General features: G+C 39.0%; 1 protein-coding gene across 1 annotated transcript in view; it reads left to right on the top strand.

Moving 5' to 3' along the window:
* LOC145999371 (GTP-binding protein Di-Ras2) overlaps positions 1 to 14,649 on the top strand; it is a 462,071-nt gene that overhangs the window by 365,246 nt on the left and 82,176 nt on the right. The window lies entirely within an intron of this gene.

Genomic DNA, 14,649 nt, shown 5'->3' with positions numbered 1-14,649 from the left:
TTGTGGAGATACACCAAGTGAACGGCTCGAACTCTGAGACTATGCACTTTCGGAGATACACCAAGCGCACAGCTCAAATCCGGAGACGATATGCCTGCAGAGATGCGCCAAGTGCATACAGCTCAAACTCGGAGATGTACTTCCGGAAATATACCAAGTGCACAGCTCAAACTCGATGGCGATGTACTTGTGGAAATATACCACGTGCACAGCTAAAACTCGGAGACCATGTACTTGCGAAGATATACCAAGTGCACAGCTTAAACTCCTCAGAGATGATGTACTTCTGAAAATATATCAAGTGTACAGCTCAAACTTGATGGAGATGTACTTGCGGAAATATACTAAGTGCACAGCTCAAACTCTGAGATGTTCTTGCTGAAACTCGGAGACGTTGTACTTGTGGAGATATACCAAGTGTAAGTTCGAACTCGGAGACAAGGTACTTGCGGATATATTCCAAGTGCATAGCTGAGACTCGGAGACTATGTACTTGCGGAAATATACGAAGTGCACAGCTCAAACTCGGAGATGATGTACTTGCGGAGATATACCAAGTGCACAGCTCAACTCGGAGGTGCTGTGCTTGTGGATATGTACAAAGTGTACAGTTCGAACTCGGAGACGATATACTTGCGGAGATATACCAAGAGCACAGCTGAAACTCGGAGACGATGTACTTGCGGAGATATACCAAGTGTACAGTTCGAACTAAGAGTCTACTTGCGCAGATATTCCAAGTGTACAGCTGAGACTCGGAGACAATGTACTTGCGGAGATACGTCAAGTGCACGGCTGAAACTCGGAGACGATGTACTTGCGGAGATATACCAAGTGCAGAGCTGAAACTTTGAGACGATGTACTTGTGGAGATGTGTTTAGTATAAATAGACAAGTAGAGGAGTAATTAAGTTTACAATATACTGACATAATTTCCTTTTGTATTTTTACTTTGTTCTTAATATTCCTTGAACTGCAAATATAAATGTCGTCACCAATCTCGACCATTTTGTTGTGTTTAGTACATCGTATTATTTGAGGTATGGTTACGTGTACTAAAGTAGAGGCATACCTTGTATATAAAGTGGACAAACAGGATTCTGTTTGATACCATACAGATTCCGATGCTAACCAGATCCATATTGCAACTTCTCGTTAAGGCTAATATCGTCATATGCCAGCCGTGGCAGGTACGTCGCCAATTTTAATGCATGCAATGTTTCCTCGGGAGAGCAACAATTATTTTTTTTTCGTCAAGTCCTCTCTTGCTTTGTGTTCGGTTTGCGGTACAGTAATGTATCGGTCGGAGCAAATTACCCACACGAGGAATGGGGACGTGTTCGCCGTCAGCATATAGATCGCCCTAATGTGGACGAACTTTGATCGTCAAATGTTTTCTGTGCGGCGTAGTTTCATATTTGTTTGTCCGGAAGAACCAGAGGGTTTTCATTTTTAATTTCAAAATTACCTTGGCGGATTTGTTCGTTTCGGAATTGTGCTTCTGTTCAACTTTTATGTTCTTCATGAAGGTATTTTATGTAGCTTCAGTGCATATCAACTAAATATGCTCTGTCTACGAACACCACAGCGAGGGCAACACTCCACAAATATACAGGGTGGCTCAAAAAGTCACTTAACACCCTCGGTACAAGGCTACTGCAGTCCGCAACATGGAAATGGTGATGACCAATCGTTACCAGGCCAAGGGGAAACCACATTGACGCCACCCGCACGGTCGGCGGCCATCTTGATGTCCGCCATCTTGAATTCAACTTCAGAATTTTAAACGGGAAGGGGGTGATATGATATATCAAATTAGGTTAGAATTTCACGAGAAATGCAATGGTGAAGGTTTTCTCGACGTATCTTCAACCAGTAAAAAGTTATGATTGAATTCTTGTACCAATTTGCTCCTTTTCGAGGTGTTACAAAAATGCCTTAAAATTTCTTTAGCGTATCGGTAATGCATCAAGATCAAAGTGACGTCTAGGGAGAGAAGTTCGCATGCCATTGCACACGATTTTAATCTGATACATCCATGAAGAGCTGTGCGTTATGAATGGTTGTCGCGAACAATTACAGTGTGACGCTTCCATTAAATGAAAAGTCCTTCACGGTGACAAGGCTAATGTTTATGTTCATAAGGAAGTTCATAAACAGAATATTCGATGCTTTTTATCTGATAACGCATTTTCGACAGATCAAAGCTGAATGGTTAGTGCTGGTAATTTAATGGTGTGGCATGCTGTGTGGAACACGATTGGTTAGTCAATTTTCCATCAACGGAACCTTAAATGCTTAGGGCTACTTGGATTTGTTAAATGAACAGTTTTTTAATCCTTGCTTATGGAAGAAGGTACTTTTTACAGAGTTTTTTTCAATATGGAGGAACACCAGAACACTATGGGAACGTTGTGAAGCAGTTTCTGTCCAAAGTTAGTTATCAGGCCAAGACGAAGATGGAGGGACAACGTCGAGATGGACCTAAAGGAAATCGGTAGGGATGGAAAAGAGTATATAGATCTTGCTCAAGATAGGGACAGATGAAAGGCCTGTGTTGCTGCAGCCATGAACCTTCGGGTTTAAGAAGGCTAGAGAGCTAGTTAGTTAGTTAGAACCTTTATCTAGTTATTTTTAAGTATTAGGCATAATCTGCAATGTTCCTAATTTACTTTCCTCAGGCATACTTTTGACTTTCCTGTTTTCTCCACACTCAGAGAACTAAATGCATCATAGCGATTGATGCACCATAATGCATAATGGCTTTCTTCAAAGAATCAGATTCACATTTGATGCATTTGGGTGCATTTTTGTATGTCGTGAAAGAAACACCAAGGTGCATCATTTGATTCAAGTGAGGTTTTCATTCAGTCGAGATGCACTTTAATGCATCAGTTGATGCACTTAAATGTTCCGTCTGAGCTACATACACTCTGTAGCTCAGGCCAAACGTTCAAATGCATCATCCAAAAAGATCCAGGAAGGTGCATCAAGGAACATCAACTTATGCATTGAAGTGCATCTCGACTGAAAGTAATCCTCACTTGAATCAAATGATGCACTTTGGTGTTTCTTTCACGTCATACAAAAATGCATCCAAATGCCAAATGTGAGTCTGATTCTTTAAAGAAGCCATAAAACACACTTTAGTGCATCAATCGATATGATGCATTTAGTTTTCTGTGTACATGTTGAGAGGAGATGACAGTTTTTATTTTCTACTTAGTTTTTTAATGTACCGGGTGTCCCAGAAGTCTTTCCCTGATTACAAACTTTATTCATATCCGATATATGCAAGGTAGAGGTGTGAAAGTGGTTCCAAAACGTTGGAAAACTAACCAAGTTTTTTTCTTGCAGGTTTGAGTAACGTGGCTGTAGTGTAGCAGTGTCAGTGCCAAGAAAACCGGAAATGTTCACAAATCAGGAAAAAGCTCAGCATGTCCTCTGGCATCACGAGACCCAATCACCAATAACAGTGCAGAGGAACTTTCAAATGTACAGAATTCTTTCGTCTAGAACATCTGCCATCAATAAGTTGGTATTTAGAAAATGTAATTTATCTTCATTCCCAAATCCTGTCAATTCCAAGAAACATTGTATGGAAAGGTGCCACCCGATGTCAAGAGCATTAATTCCGGATTCCTTGGCACTGACACTGTTACGCTACAGCCACATTACTGAAACCTGCAACAAGAAAACTTGGTTAGTTTTCCAACATTTTGGCACCACTTTCACATCTCTACCTTGCATATAGCGGATATGAATAAAGTTTGCAATCAGGGAAATACTTCTGGGACACCCGGTATGTCGTTAGTAGCTCAGGGCGTTTTCGACGGATGTGTTCAGCCAGGGTCTTCAAAACTGTCACGTAATACTGCCCAGTAACCGTGGTATGCGCGGCACTTCATGTTGGTAGACCATTGCACCATTACGTCATTTGCCGACGCAACAGCTTTGGCTTTCTTTGGCGTCGGAGAACTGTGTGATTTCCAGACTGTGCTCGCCTGTTTGCTTCCGGGATCGTAGTGGAGAAGCCAACTCTCATCACCCGTTAAGATGGAATTCAGGAAGGCCTCGCCATGCTCCGCAACCAGACGCTGACGCTCCCCACACACCTCCGCTCTCACCTGCTTCTGTTCTGGCGTTAGCAATCTCGACACCCTTCTTGCACATACGCGTCTCATGTGCAAGCGATCGTGCAGAATGGTGAATGCACTACTAAGTTAAATGTCTAACACGTCCGCCAGTTCATCTATTGTTTTTCGGCGATCTTCTTGACAGTGGCAAAGCGTGACATTTATACGTAGTCATCTCAAGGCTTGCCAAACGTCAGGGTCAATCTTTCAACCGTGGAGGGGGGGGGGGTGATTCCTACAGTGATAATGATGATAACAGTGTTCATACAGAAGTGTGAAGTAGAGATGGGCATTTTTTTTCTACGGAGTATATGATCGTAAGATAAGGAAGACGAAACTTACTTAAATTCTACCCGAAAAATTGTTAAACCTCTCTCTCCGAAATCCGGGTAGTAAAATTTCCGATTCGACAATTTACATTTTTCGGAATCCTGATGTTTTTGACCATCCCTGGTGTGAAAGTAAGATATGTTAGGGAAAAGGTTCTGTCTAAGTGAGTACGCATGTCTGTCACCTCGAGAACAAAAATCTTGATCAGTCTTGTCATTCGTAAGCATAGTAAACACAAAACAACATGAAGTTATGAAAAAATATGAAATATGCTGACCAAGGCAGTAATTTATTTTATTAAAAGCATAAACTAAACGTAACGTTTCAACCTTCTAGCAAGGTCTTCTTCAGACTCTGTAGGATAGACTGGACATGAACAGAAGAAGGAAGAAAAGAGGAAGGGGAGAATTGGAAGAGGAAGAGAAAGAGAGAAGGTTTGGAATAAGGAGTATGGGGAAGACCACAGAAAAGATATGCAAAGTGCTTAGAAAAGCGGGCATTAAAACTTACAGGAAGGGAAGGAGAATCTTAGGAATAGCGAAGAATGCAAACAAGAAAAAGGAAAACAGGGAAGAGGAAGGGATTATTTATGAAGTGAAATGTAAAGAATGTCAGAGTGTGTACATAGGAAAAACGAAAAAGAGGCTGAAAGACAGGTTGAAACAACATAGGGATGATGTACGACTTAAGAGAGAGAGAAACACAGGAGAGAACAGGACATGACATAGAGTGGGATGAGGCTAAGCAGATAGGAAGGGAGAAGAGAATGCTAGTGAGAAAATGGAAGGAGGCCAAGGAAATAGAGAAGAAAGGTGAAGAAGACACAATGAACTGGAATGGGGGACTGAAGATAAACAAAGAATGGAAGAAGGTGTTAGAAAGAGCGGAAAGGACAAGGGAGAAAGAGGAGAGGAGAAGAAAGAAAAATGAAGGAAAAAGAGCATGACATATAAAGCCCAACCACATTCTATATGGAAGTAAATATGTTTAGCCTTTTAGGTGAAAGCACAATTGACAAGGGAAAGCGACCTGCTAGAAAGTTCCAGAACAACTTTCTAATAGTCTGGAGGGAGTAATGTTTTGTGTGTATTTATAATGCCCTGTTTTTGTATCTTGTTACTTTTGTACTTGGTGCAGAGTCTGAAGAAGACCTTGCTAGAAGGTTGAAACGTTACGTTTAGTTTATGCTTTTAATAAAATAAATTACTGCCTTGGTCAGCATATTTATATTTTTTCATAATCATGGAAACAAGGCTTAATGGCGTTATAACATGAAGTTGTTCGTGTTTTATAAAGCAAGAACATTTTTTTCCGAAATCGATATTTGAACCACAGGATCAAAAAAGAAAAAATGAAATGGAGAAATACTGTGTAGGAAATACAATGGATCCAGAACTGCTTCCCCCCCCAGTTCTTTTGCTTACTTATATTTTATTTCTATGTACAATTACTTTCATGCTTTCTGTATACGTTGCGTTGCGATGCTCTTCAATGTATTTTTCTCTTAAAATCAAGAGCGTTGCATGCTTTAGGCATACAGTGCTGGACATTCTGAGAAGTTTCATCTTGATGACGTCACAGAAACCCTGCCGTGTTTGTACACAAGGAGGCTGAAGAAAAGGTCTCTTACGACCAGACCTTCAAGAGCGGGGGAAAAGCGGTCGAAGGACCTTGGATTCGCAGACCTGTTGCGATGACCTGGCCCGCCTGACACCAACGCACTCAACAGGAAACGTAGCGGGACGGTTGGACACAGGGGGTAGAATTGGGCTCTCCTTTCCATGCGCTGAACTTAACGAATCTCTTGCGTATTTCTAGCTGTTTCATGGTGTCACTTGACTAATTTCGCTGAAATATGCGAGTATTCTGACTTATTTTTTTTTACTTGTTTTATAAAATATTTAAAAGGCAAATTGTTTATTATTTTGCTTTGTCATCGCCGCATCTCCCGATGACCGTTGACTGCGGTGGCCGGAGCGCCTGGACCGCCCTGCTTTGTGGTCGAAACACGGCCCCCCTTAAACTGTTTGAACCACCAAAATGCAATTAATAGTGGAAGAACACCTTCGCCGTATGCCTGCTGCAACGTTTCGTTTGCTTCCGTGGCGGATTTCTGCAGACGGACGCAAAATTTCAAAGCCGCGTACTGCTCCTCACGAACCGACTCCATTTTCCGTATGTGACTTCTGACCATTCGTGTTTTGTTTGTGCAGTGTTGCCAGACGCATGCGCATACGCGCTTGCAATTTTATCTACCGATTCCACGAGACACAGGGCCGTATCAAGGTTTGTGGAGCCCCCCCATTTTTTTTATTATTTTTTACTAGGAGCTTTATTAGCTCAATATGTTAACCACCAATTTTCAGCAGTCGAAATGGTAGACCTGATTTTAGAATCAGTAGTCATTCACAATCTATCATATCGCAGATAGGTTTGCAGAGAGAATAGCGCAGTAATGTAAAGTTACAGGACGAAAATTGTAGCGCTATAGCAGCAGTAAAATTCTGTGTCTTAATGTCTAGTTACAAACACGTCGGTACTCAACAATAACACGTAAGTCATACACTGTTGAGAAAAGTTCATAATGGTCGAAAGCCGAATGAAAACAATCAACTCATTCCGCCGTTGGTTAGCTTATGTTAGCGCGGTTCACAAAAGCGCTGCTTAAAGTTAGATGTCCCGTAGTTCACTGATGCACCGAGAGAGAGAGAGAGCGCTAGTATCTCCACAATTCTTTTCGCTAGAAAAACTCACAGTACTAATACGATGTTATCAACGAAAGAAAGTTATGTACTTCCTATGATTATTTATTATCTTAATCGTATCTGAGAATTGATCGTTTGAATAAGTGTGCCTTATTTCCACGCCACAGCCAAATCAATAAATGGTATAAAGTATACTGAGCTTCAGATATCTACAAACAGATCGATTGGGAGCTGTGCTACAATTGGATCCAGAAGGGTGTAGACATACGACAATATTGAAGTTTTTTTTCTTTAAATACAACTTCTTATGTAAGTTTTCACAAGAATAGCCATCTGGTTAAATTATTTTTTGGTGGAGGGCCTTCACAGCTTCCTTTTGGTGGGGGCCCCGGGGCAATTGCCCCAGTTGCCCATAGGTTAATACAGCCCTGATGAGACATGTTCTTCTCGCGCAAATTTGTTTCACCGCTCCATGTTCACTGTGTGATATAAAAAAACCATTCTCACTCTTTTTGACTAGCCCTTGTATTTTTATACCTAATTGTCGTTGCCTTCCAATCAGATTTCATAAAGGAAACGAGCAGAGGTCATTCCAACACCCCCATGAATCAAATATCCTTGTATTATCCTCTGCATAACAAGACCAGCCATCAGTCATTGTCTACAACGTGAGTCACTTCCTCCACCAGAACAAAATATCGACCCTCTTGTAACCTGATCCACTTTGGTTTTTGCAGCAGCGGAAATTTCTATCATTAAAACTTTTCAGCAGGCTTCTCTGTACCATATGAGATATTCTCGTTCCCAATTATAGCAGTTCATTACGTCTATCTTTTCTCTCCACTGGAATATCTTTCATCTATTACTGGAACGAAGTACAAATGGAAAATCAAAGATGGCGCTGAAGGATGTACGCAAATTTGATGTTGAACTCTTCATATTAATTAGCAGATACTTTGGTGCTGCACTGTTTAAGTATCTCAATACTTAAATCTACATAACTATTCTTAAAGGCAAAATATTTCTATTACGTAAAGGTTAAGTATATAAAATGAAAATGTAAACATTGTGTATTCATGTGCAGTAAAGGAAGTTAAGATTCAAATTAAGCAAGCAGTTAATGAGATAAGAAGCATCATGAGATAGTCTATGAACAAAGTGGCCAAAATCAAGAATTCCGTATAATTTGGGGGTACTAATTTTCCTTTATACCACAGTTACATGGTTATGAATAGATGCCAAAAAAGCATGATTGCCATCTCAAAGTGGTAGCTAATAGAAATGGCGGCCAATCCAAGATGGTGGATGTTGACATTTGAAAAAATGACTATATCTCTCAAACCTACTGCCCGATCTCAACGAACTTTTTTTTAAATGAAAGCTTAATATATGTTCTATATTTAATGTTATCTTTAGGTTTTCGATACGAGCAAGCGTTAAGTAGTTAATCACGGATTAGTAAAAAAAATCGTATTTTTACTAGTATTTTTATATTTATCATTAATTTATTAATAACCTAGGCATCTGTGAAGAAAATGTTTCAAACAGACATTGTAGAGTAAACGCTTATCTTTAATTTGACATATTACACTTGTTGGTTTTCACCTTAGAATTTATATAAAACAAATTAATTATGTAGTGTGTGCATCGAATTCTTCTAGCAGCATGTGTCCTTAGTCCTATTTAATTACACGTATTGTAACTGGTATTGACTATTGAATAGTATATTATTGTTATATACATACAATAACACAATAATAATCATAATAATTGATATTAGTATTGTTATTATTATTATTAATAATAATAATAGTTGATTTTGTTGTTGTAGTATTAACTAGCCATTAATTTTGTCTAATTGTTGCCTATGTTCATGGAAGAATGTTATTGATGGATTGAAATTAAAATTGTGTACACGTCAGCACTTATGCTATTTTTACCCGTCATATTATATGAGGCCAAGCCCCTTACAATGTATAAAATATCACCATGCTGTCTCTAAAATCTCCTTACCCAGGGTAAAAACCGAGGCGGTACTGGAGACCATACATACAACCATACAAAGGTAGCGTCCTCGATGGCTCAGTGTAACGTCGTCGCCTTGTGATCAAGGGGACCCGGGTTCGATACTCTGTGGAGGCACAAAGTGGTTGGGATCCCACTTTAAACTGTAGGTCCACTCCGGATTTTCCTATCTGTGTATAAAGTATACTTAAAAAGAAAATCTCAAATCAAACAACACTACCAAGGATTACACTGGCCGTAGGTCTAGACGCCAGAGCCTCGTTGGTCTCCAAGACTGCAGTTGCTGAGGTGAAGTACGTGGAATTAAGGTTAACATTTGGGAGTGTTCAGAACAACATCATAACATACGTGTATACTCGTTATTAGCCGAAATGTCTGCTTTCAAGAAAATAAAAATTTGTAAAAACAGAAGACGGACCAGAGAAGTTATATTACATGTGGGGGAAATGCATTCACCAAAACACATAGACAGTTTTGTACAGTGCTGCTGTGAGCAGAAAGTTTGATTGAGAATAAAGATGCATCATTTATCGGCTGAAAAATTTCATCGCATGTGTCGAGCCAATTTCACCAACATCAAGTCCTTAAGAAGACTAGAAGCAGTTGCTTCATTCTCCCATTTGTTTTCTGAAAGTCGTGCTTGCTCATCAAAGCATGCCGAGAGACGCTTGAAACGGACACTCACAGATGGACACATCGTATACATACATACATGATCCCCTTGATCACAAGGCGACGACGTTAAACTAAGCCATCGGAGAGGCTACCTTTGTATGGTTGTATATATGGTCTCCTGTGTATTGCTCATAGGAATATATGTGCCGAGAGAATATAGCCTAAGTGCTGACGCATACAAAAATTTAATTTCAATCAATCAATAACAATCTTCCATGAACATCGGTAAGAATTAAACAAAATTAGTGGCTAGTTAATACTACAACAAGAAAAACAACTATTATTATTATTATTAATAATAATAACAACAATACTAATATGAATTTTTGATTATTATTATATGTGATTGTATGTATATAACAATAATATACTATTCAATAGTCAATGCCAGTTACAATACGTGTAATTAAATGGGACAAATAGACACATGCTGCTAGAAGAATTCGATGCAAACACTTCATAATTAATTTGTTTTATATAAATTCTAAGGTGAAAACCAATAAGTGTAATAAGTCAAACTAAAGATAAGCGTTTACGCTACAATGTCTGTTTGGAACATTTTTTCTCAGATGCGTAGATTATTAATAAATTAATGTTAAATATAAAATTAATAGTAAATTCGTGATTAACTACTTAACGGTTGCTCGTATCGAAAACCTAAAGATGACATTAAATATAGAACATATATTAAGCTTTCATTTAAAAAAAAGTTCGTTGAGATCGGGCAGTAGCTTTGAGAGATAGTCATTTTTTCAAATGTCAACATCCGCCATCTTGGATTGGTCGCCATTTCTATTAGCTACCACTTTGATATGGCAATCATGTTCTTTTGGCATCCATTCATAACCATGTAACTGTGGTATAAAGGAAAATTGGTACCCTCAAATTATACCAACATCTTGGCTGGCCCATAGACTACGAGACGTAAATCTGTCACGTCTAACGTATGTATCTGATTCTTATGTCTATAACAAGAGAAGTGAAAAACCCACTTACTATATTGTATTTCGCAGCATAATCGTTACAGAATTCCATTTCTTTATTTTTAGCAATATTGTGGTGGGTCGCCCTTGTCGCACAACACTTGAGCATCCTTGTGTTTTGACATCACGGGAGAAAGCATTTTAATTTTAGGCTAGGTTTAGTTCTCTTAACCTAAATAATAATTTTTCATTGCATTTATGCTAATGGAACCTAACCTAACCTCGTAGGCATTCCTCGCCTGACGTCAGAACACAAGGTTGCAAAACTGTTGTGCGATGAGGAAGACCCGTGACCATTATGTGAAGCTTTTTGTTTTTAAATATGCCAGTACTACCGGTATTAAAAAATCATTCAATTCTAAACTGTCTTTGGTGCAAGATTAGGATCGACGGAATACTCGTGAATGTTAAAATTGAATATGTTATGGCAGCGTTTCCTTGCCGTAGGACACTGAATCTCTGATTTTGTTTCTGGCTCAATTCAAAATATCTGATTTTGTCTCTAACTCAAAATCTCTGATTTTGTTTGTGGCTCAAAATCTCTGATTTTGTTTCTGGCTCAATTCAAAATCTCTGATTTTGTCTCGAACTCAAAATCTCTGATTTTGTTTGTGGCTCAAAATCTCTGATTTTGTTTGTGGCTCAATTCTAAATCTCTGATTTGGTTTCTGGCTGAATGAGAAATCTCTGATTCTGTTTCTGGTTCGATTCGAAACCTCTGATTTTTTTTGGCTAAACCCGAAATCTCTGATTTTGTATCCGGCTCAATTCAAAATCTCTGATTTTGTTTCTGGCTAAATCCGAAATCTCTGATTTTGTTTCTGACTCAATTCGAAATATCTAATTTTGTTTCTGGCTCGATTCGAAACCCCTGATTTTGTTTCTGGCTCGATCTGAAACCTCTGATTTTTCTGACTCAATTCGAAATCTCTGATTTTGTCTCTGACTCAAGATCTCTGATTTTGTTTGTGGCTCAATTCTAAATCTCTGATTTTGTCTCTGACTCAATTCGAAATCTCTGATTTTGTTTGTGGCTCAATTAGAAATCTCTGATTTTGTCTCTGACTCAATTCTAAATCCATGATTGGTTGATTTGGTTTATTTTACTTTGCATTTCTGCCAGACGAGGATGAGTGATGATATGATGAAATTGATGAAGGGACACTCGCAAAGAACACCCATGTGCAGGTCGAGATTCGAACCTGGGACCCCTGGCGTCGTAGCGTGCTGTGATAACCACTCCGTCACGGAGGCTAGCTCGAAAGCTCTAGTTTTGTTGTACTTTTGTCAGTGTAATCGTAGAATCGTGTTTTAAGGCTTTTTGTCTTCTAGAGTTTTCTCTGATTTTTGTTTCTGGCTCAATTCGAAATCTCTGATTTTGTCTCTGACTCAATTCGAAATCTCTGATTTTGTTTGTGGCTCAATTAGAAATCTTTGTTTTTGTCTTTGATTCAATTCGAAATATCTAATTTTGTTTCTGACGCAATTCGAAATCTTTAATGTTGTTTCTGGCTCGATTCGAAACCTCTGATTTTGTTTCTGGCTCGATCTGAAACCTCTGATTTTTCTGGCTTAATCGAAATCTCTGATTTTGTTTGTGACTCAATTCGAAATCTCTGATTTTGTTTGTGGCTCAATTCGAAATCTCTGTTTTTGTCTTTGATTCAATTCGAAATATCTAATTTTGTTTCTGACGCAATTCGAAATCTTTAATTTTGTTTCTGGCTCGATTCGAAACCTCTGATTTTGTTTCTGGCTCGATCTGAAACCTCTGATTTTTCTGGCTTAATTCGAAATCTCTGATTTTGTCTGGGACTCAATTCGAAATCTCTGATTTTGTTTGTGGCTCAATTCGAAATCTCTGATTTTGTCTCTGAGTCAATTCGAAATCTCTGATTTTGTTTGTGGCTCAATTCCAAATCTCTGATTTGGTTTCTGGCTGAATGAGAAATCTCTGATTTTGTTTCTGGTTCGATTCGAAACCTCTGATTTTTTTTTTGGCTAAACCCGAAATCTCTGATTTTGTATCCGGCTCAATTCAAAATCTCTGATTTGTTTCTGGCTAAATCCGAAATCTCTGATTTTGTTTCTGACTCAATTCGAAATATCTAATTTTGTTTCTGGCTCGATTCGAAACCCCTGATTTTGTTTCTGGCTCGATCTGAAACCTCTGATTTTTCTGGCTCAATTCCAAATCTCTGATTTGGTTTCTGGCTGAATGAGAAATCTCTGATTTTGTTTCTGGTTCGATTCGAAACCTCTGATTTTTTTTTGGCTAAACCCGTAATCTCTGATTTTGTATCCGGCTCAATTCAAAATCTCTGATTTTGTTTCTGGCTCAAATTCGAAATCTCTGATTTTGTTTCTGGCTCAAATTTGAAATCTCTAATTTTGTTGTTTTTATACCAATGTAAACGTAGTTCTTTATTGAGCATAAAATCTCAGCATAGTATTTCTACGGCCATTAACATGGTAACTTCCTCATCATAGTTTGTAAGTTAGTATTACTAATAATAAACAAAAAGTATAATAAGTGTAGAACATGGCCTTAAGGTTATTCGAGCAATTATATCATAATAACTCCGGTTGATAGGAGAAAGTTCTCATGTTCCCGCTTTAAGCGTGGAATTCGTCCTTTGGAATTGTGTTTCTCTCACGAGAGAAGACTTCTTTGATATAAGGTTACATTTTTCATAACATTTCGTTAGCTTTCTCGGAAACAGACGTCGAATACCCAACGAACCCTAAATAAAGGGTATCACATATCCCGGTTGCTAAGGAGAATACCAACTTAAGCACTTACGATCCTGTATTATTCACGGGAACGTTTCCTGCATTTTTAAAGACCCTTTTCGAGGAATTTTGTTTCGTGTGCCTGTCCTCATCTTTCAGGAGTTCGACGGCTTGGAAGACGTCAGAGAGGGGAGGATGCTGTTACATCTAAACGCATGGAGATGCTGCAAAAAGAATGTCATCCATGTTAAAATCCGTTATGCATTCTTGTGTGCTCTCGTTCGTTTCGTGTTGCCAGCATGAGGTATTCCGTTCTTTCCCTGGCAACGGGTCATCTCAGTTTTCAAAGGGGAGTAAGAATTCGGCGTCTGGAAGTGGAAGCCTGCCGGCATGCCCACGCTTGCTTTCCAAGAAGAGTCTTTATATCTGCACTTCATGGTACGCTGAGCAGGAGACGATAGTGAAAGAAACTGAGATGACCATGTCTTCTCCAATCTTATTCGCAGCATCCAACGCTAACCAGCGTTGTCCTGGACCAACACTTGCTCATGTACGGTCGCATATGTGTCACACGTATGCGGGTCATAATGTTGGAGGAAGTGTGTACACACACATTTGCGACTGTAATGCTGATGCGTCACGTGGCCTACCACTGATGACGTTACATATAAACGTCTGCGGAGGCCTTGTATAATTTGTTGCCTCGGTTATAAAAAGTGTGGTAAGTTCAAGTCCCTCGTGCATTTAGTACAATGCCACGAAGGCACATTTAGGGGATGTGGGGGTATGGCCACACTCATTCTCGATCTCGGCCATTTTGGAGGTGATGTGATCAGCATGCATTTACCTCCCCCCGTGTTGCCCGCAGGTACCCATTAATATGAGGCTAGGACAAGGCTGGAAAAATTCCCACAATTTTTTTAATCCAACTTTCTTTTTGTTCACATTTTAATAACATACATTCATGTTTACAATTGTGCTTACAATAATCATCATTTTCTGAAGCAACCAAGGTCATTACATTTGTACTTATTGACATTGTATTCTTACTTTTGTTTAGAA

This window comes from Lepisma saccharinum, chromosome 15 (genome assembly GCF_977018435.1).
Source record: "Lepisma saccharinum chromosome 15, izLepSacc3.1, whole genome shotgun sequence".
NCBI lineage: Eukaryota > Metazoa > Arthropoda > Insecta > Zygentoma > Lepismatidae > Lepisma > Lepisma saccharinum.
The sequence above is the reverse complement of the archived record's forward strand: the minus strand, read 5'-3'. Positions and strand labels throughout refer to the sequence as shown.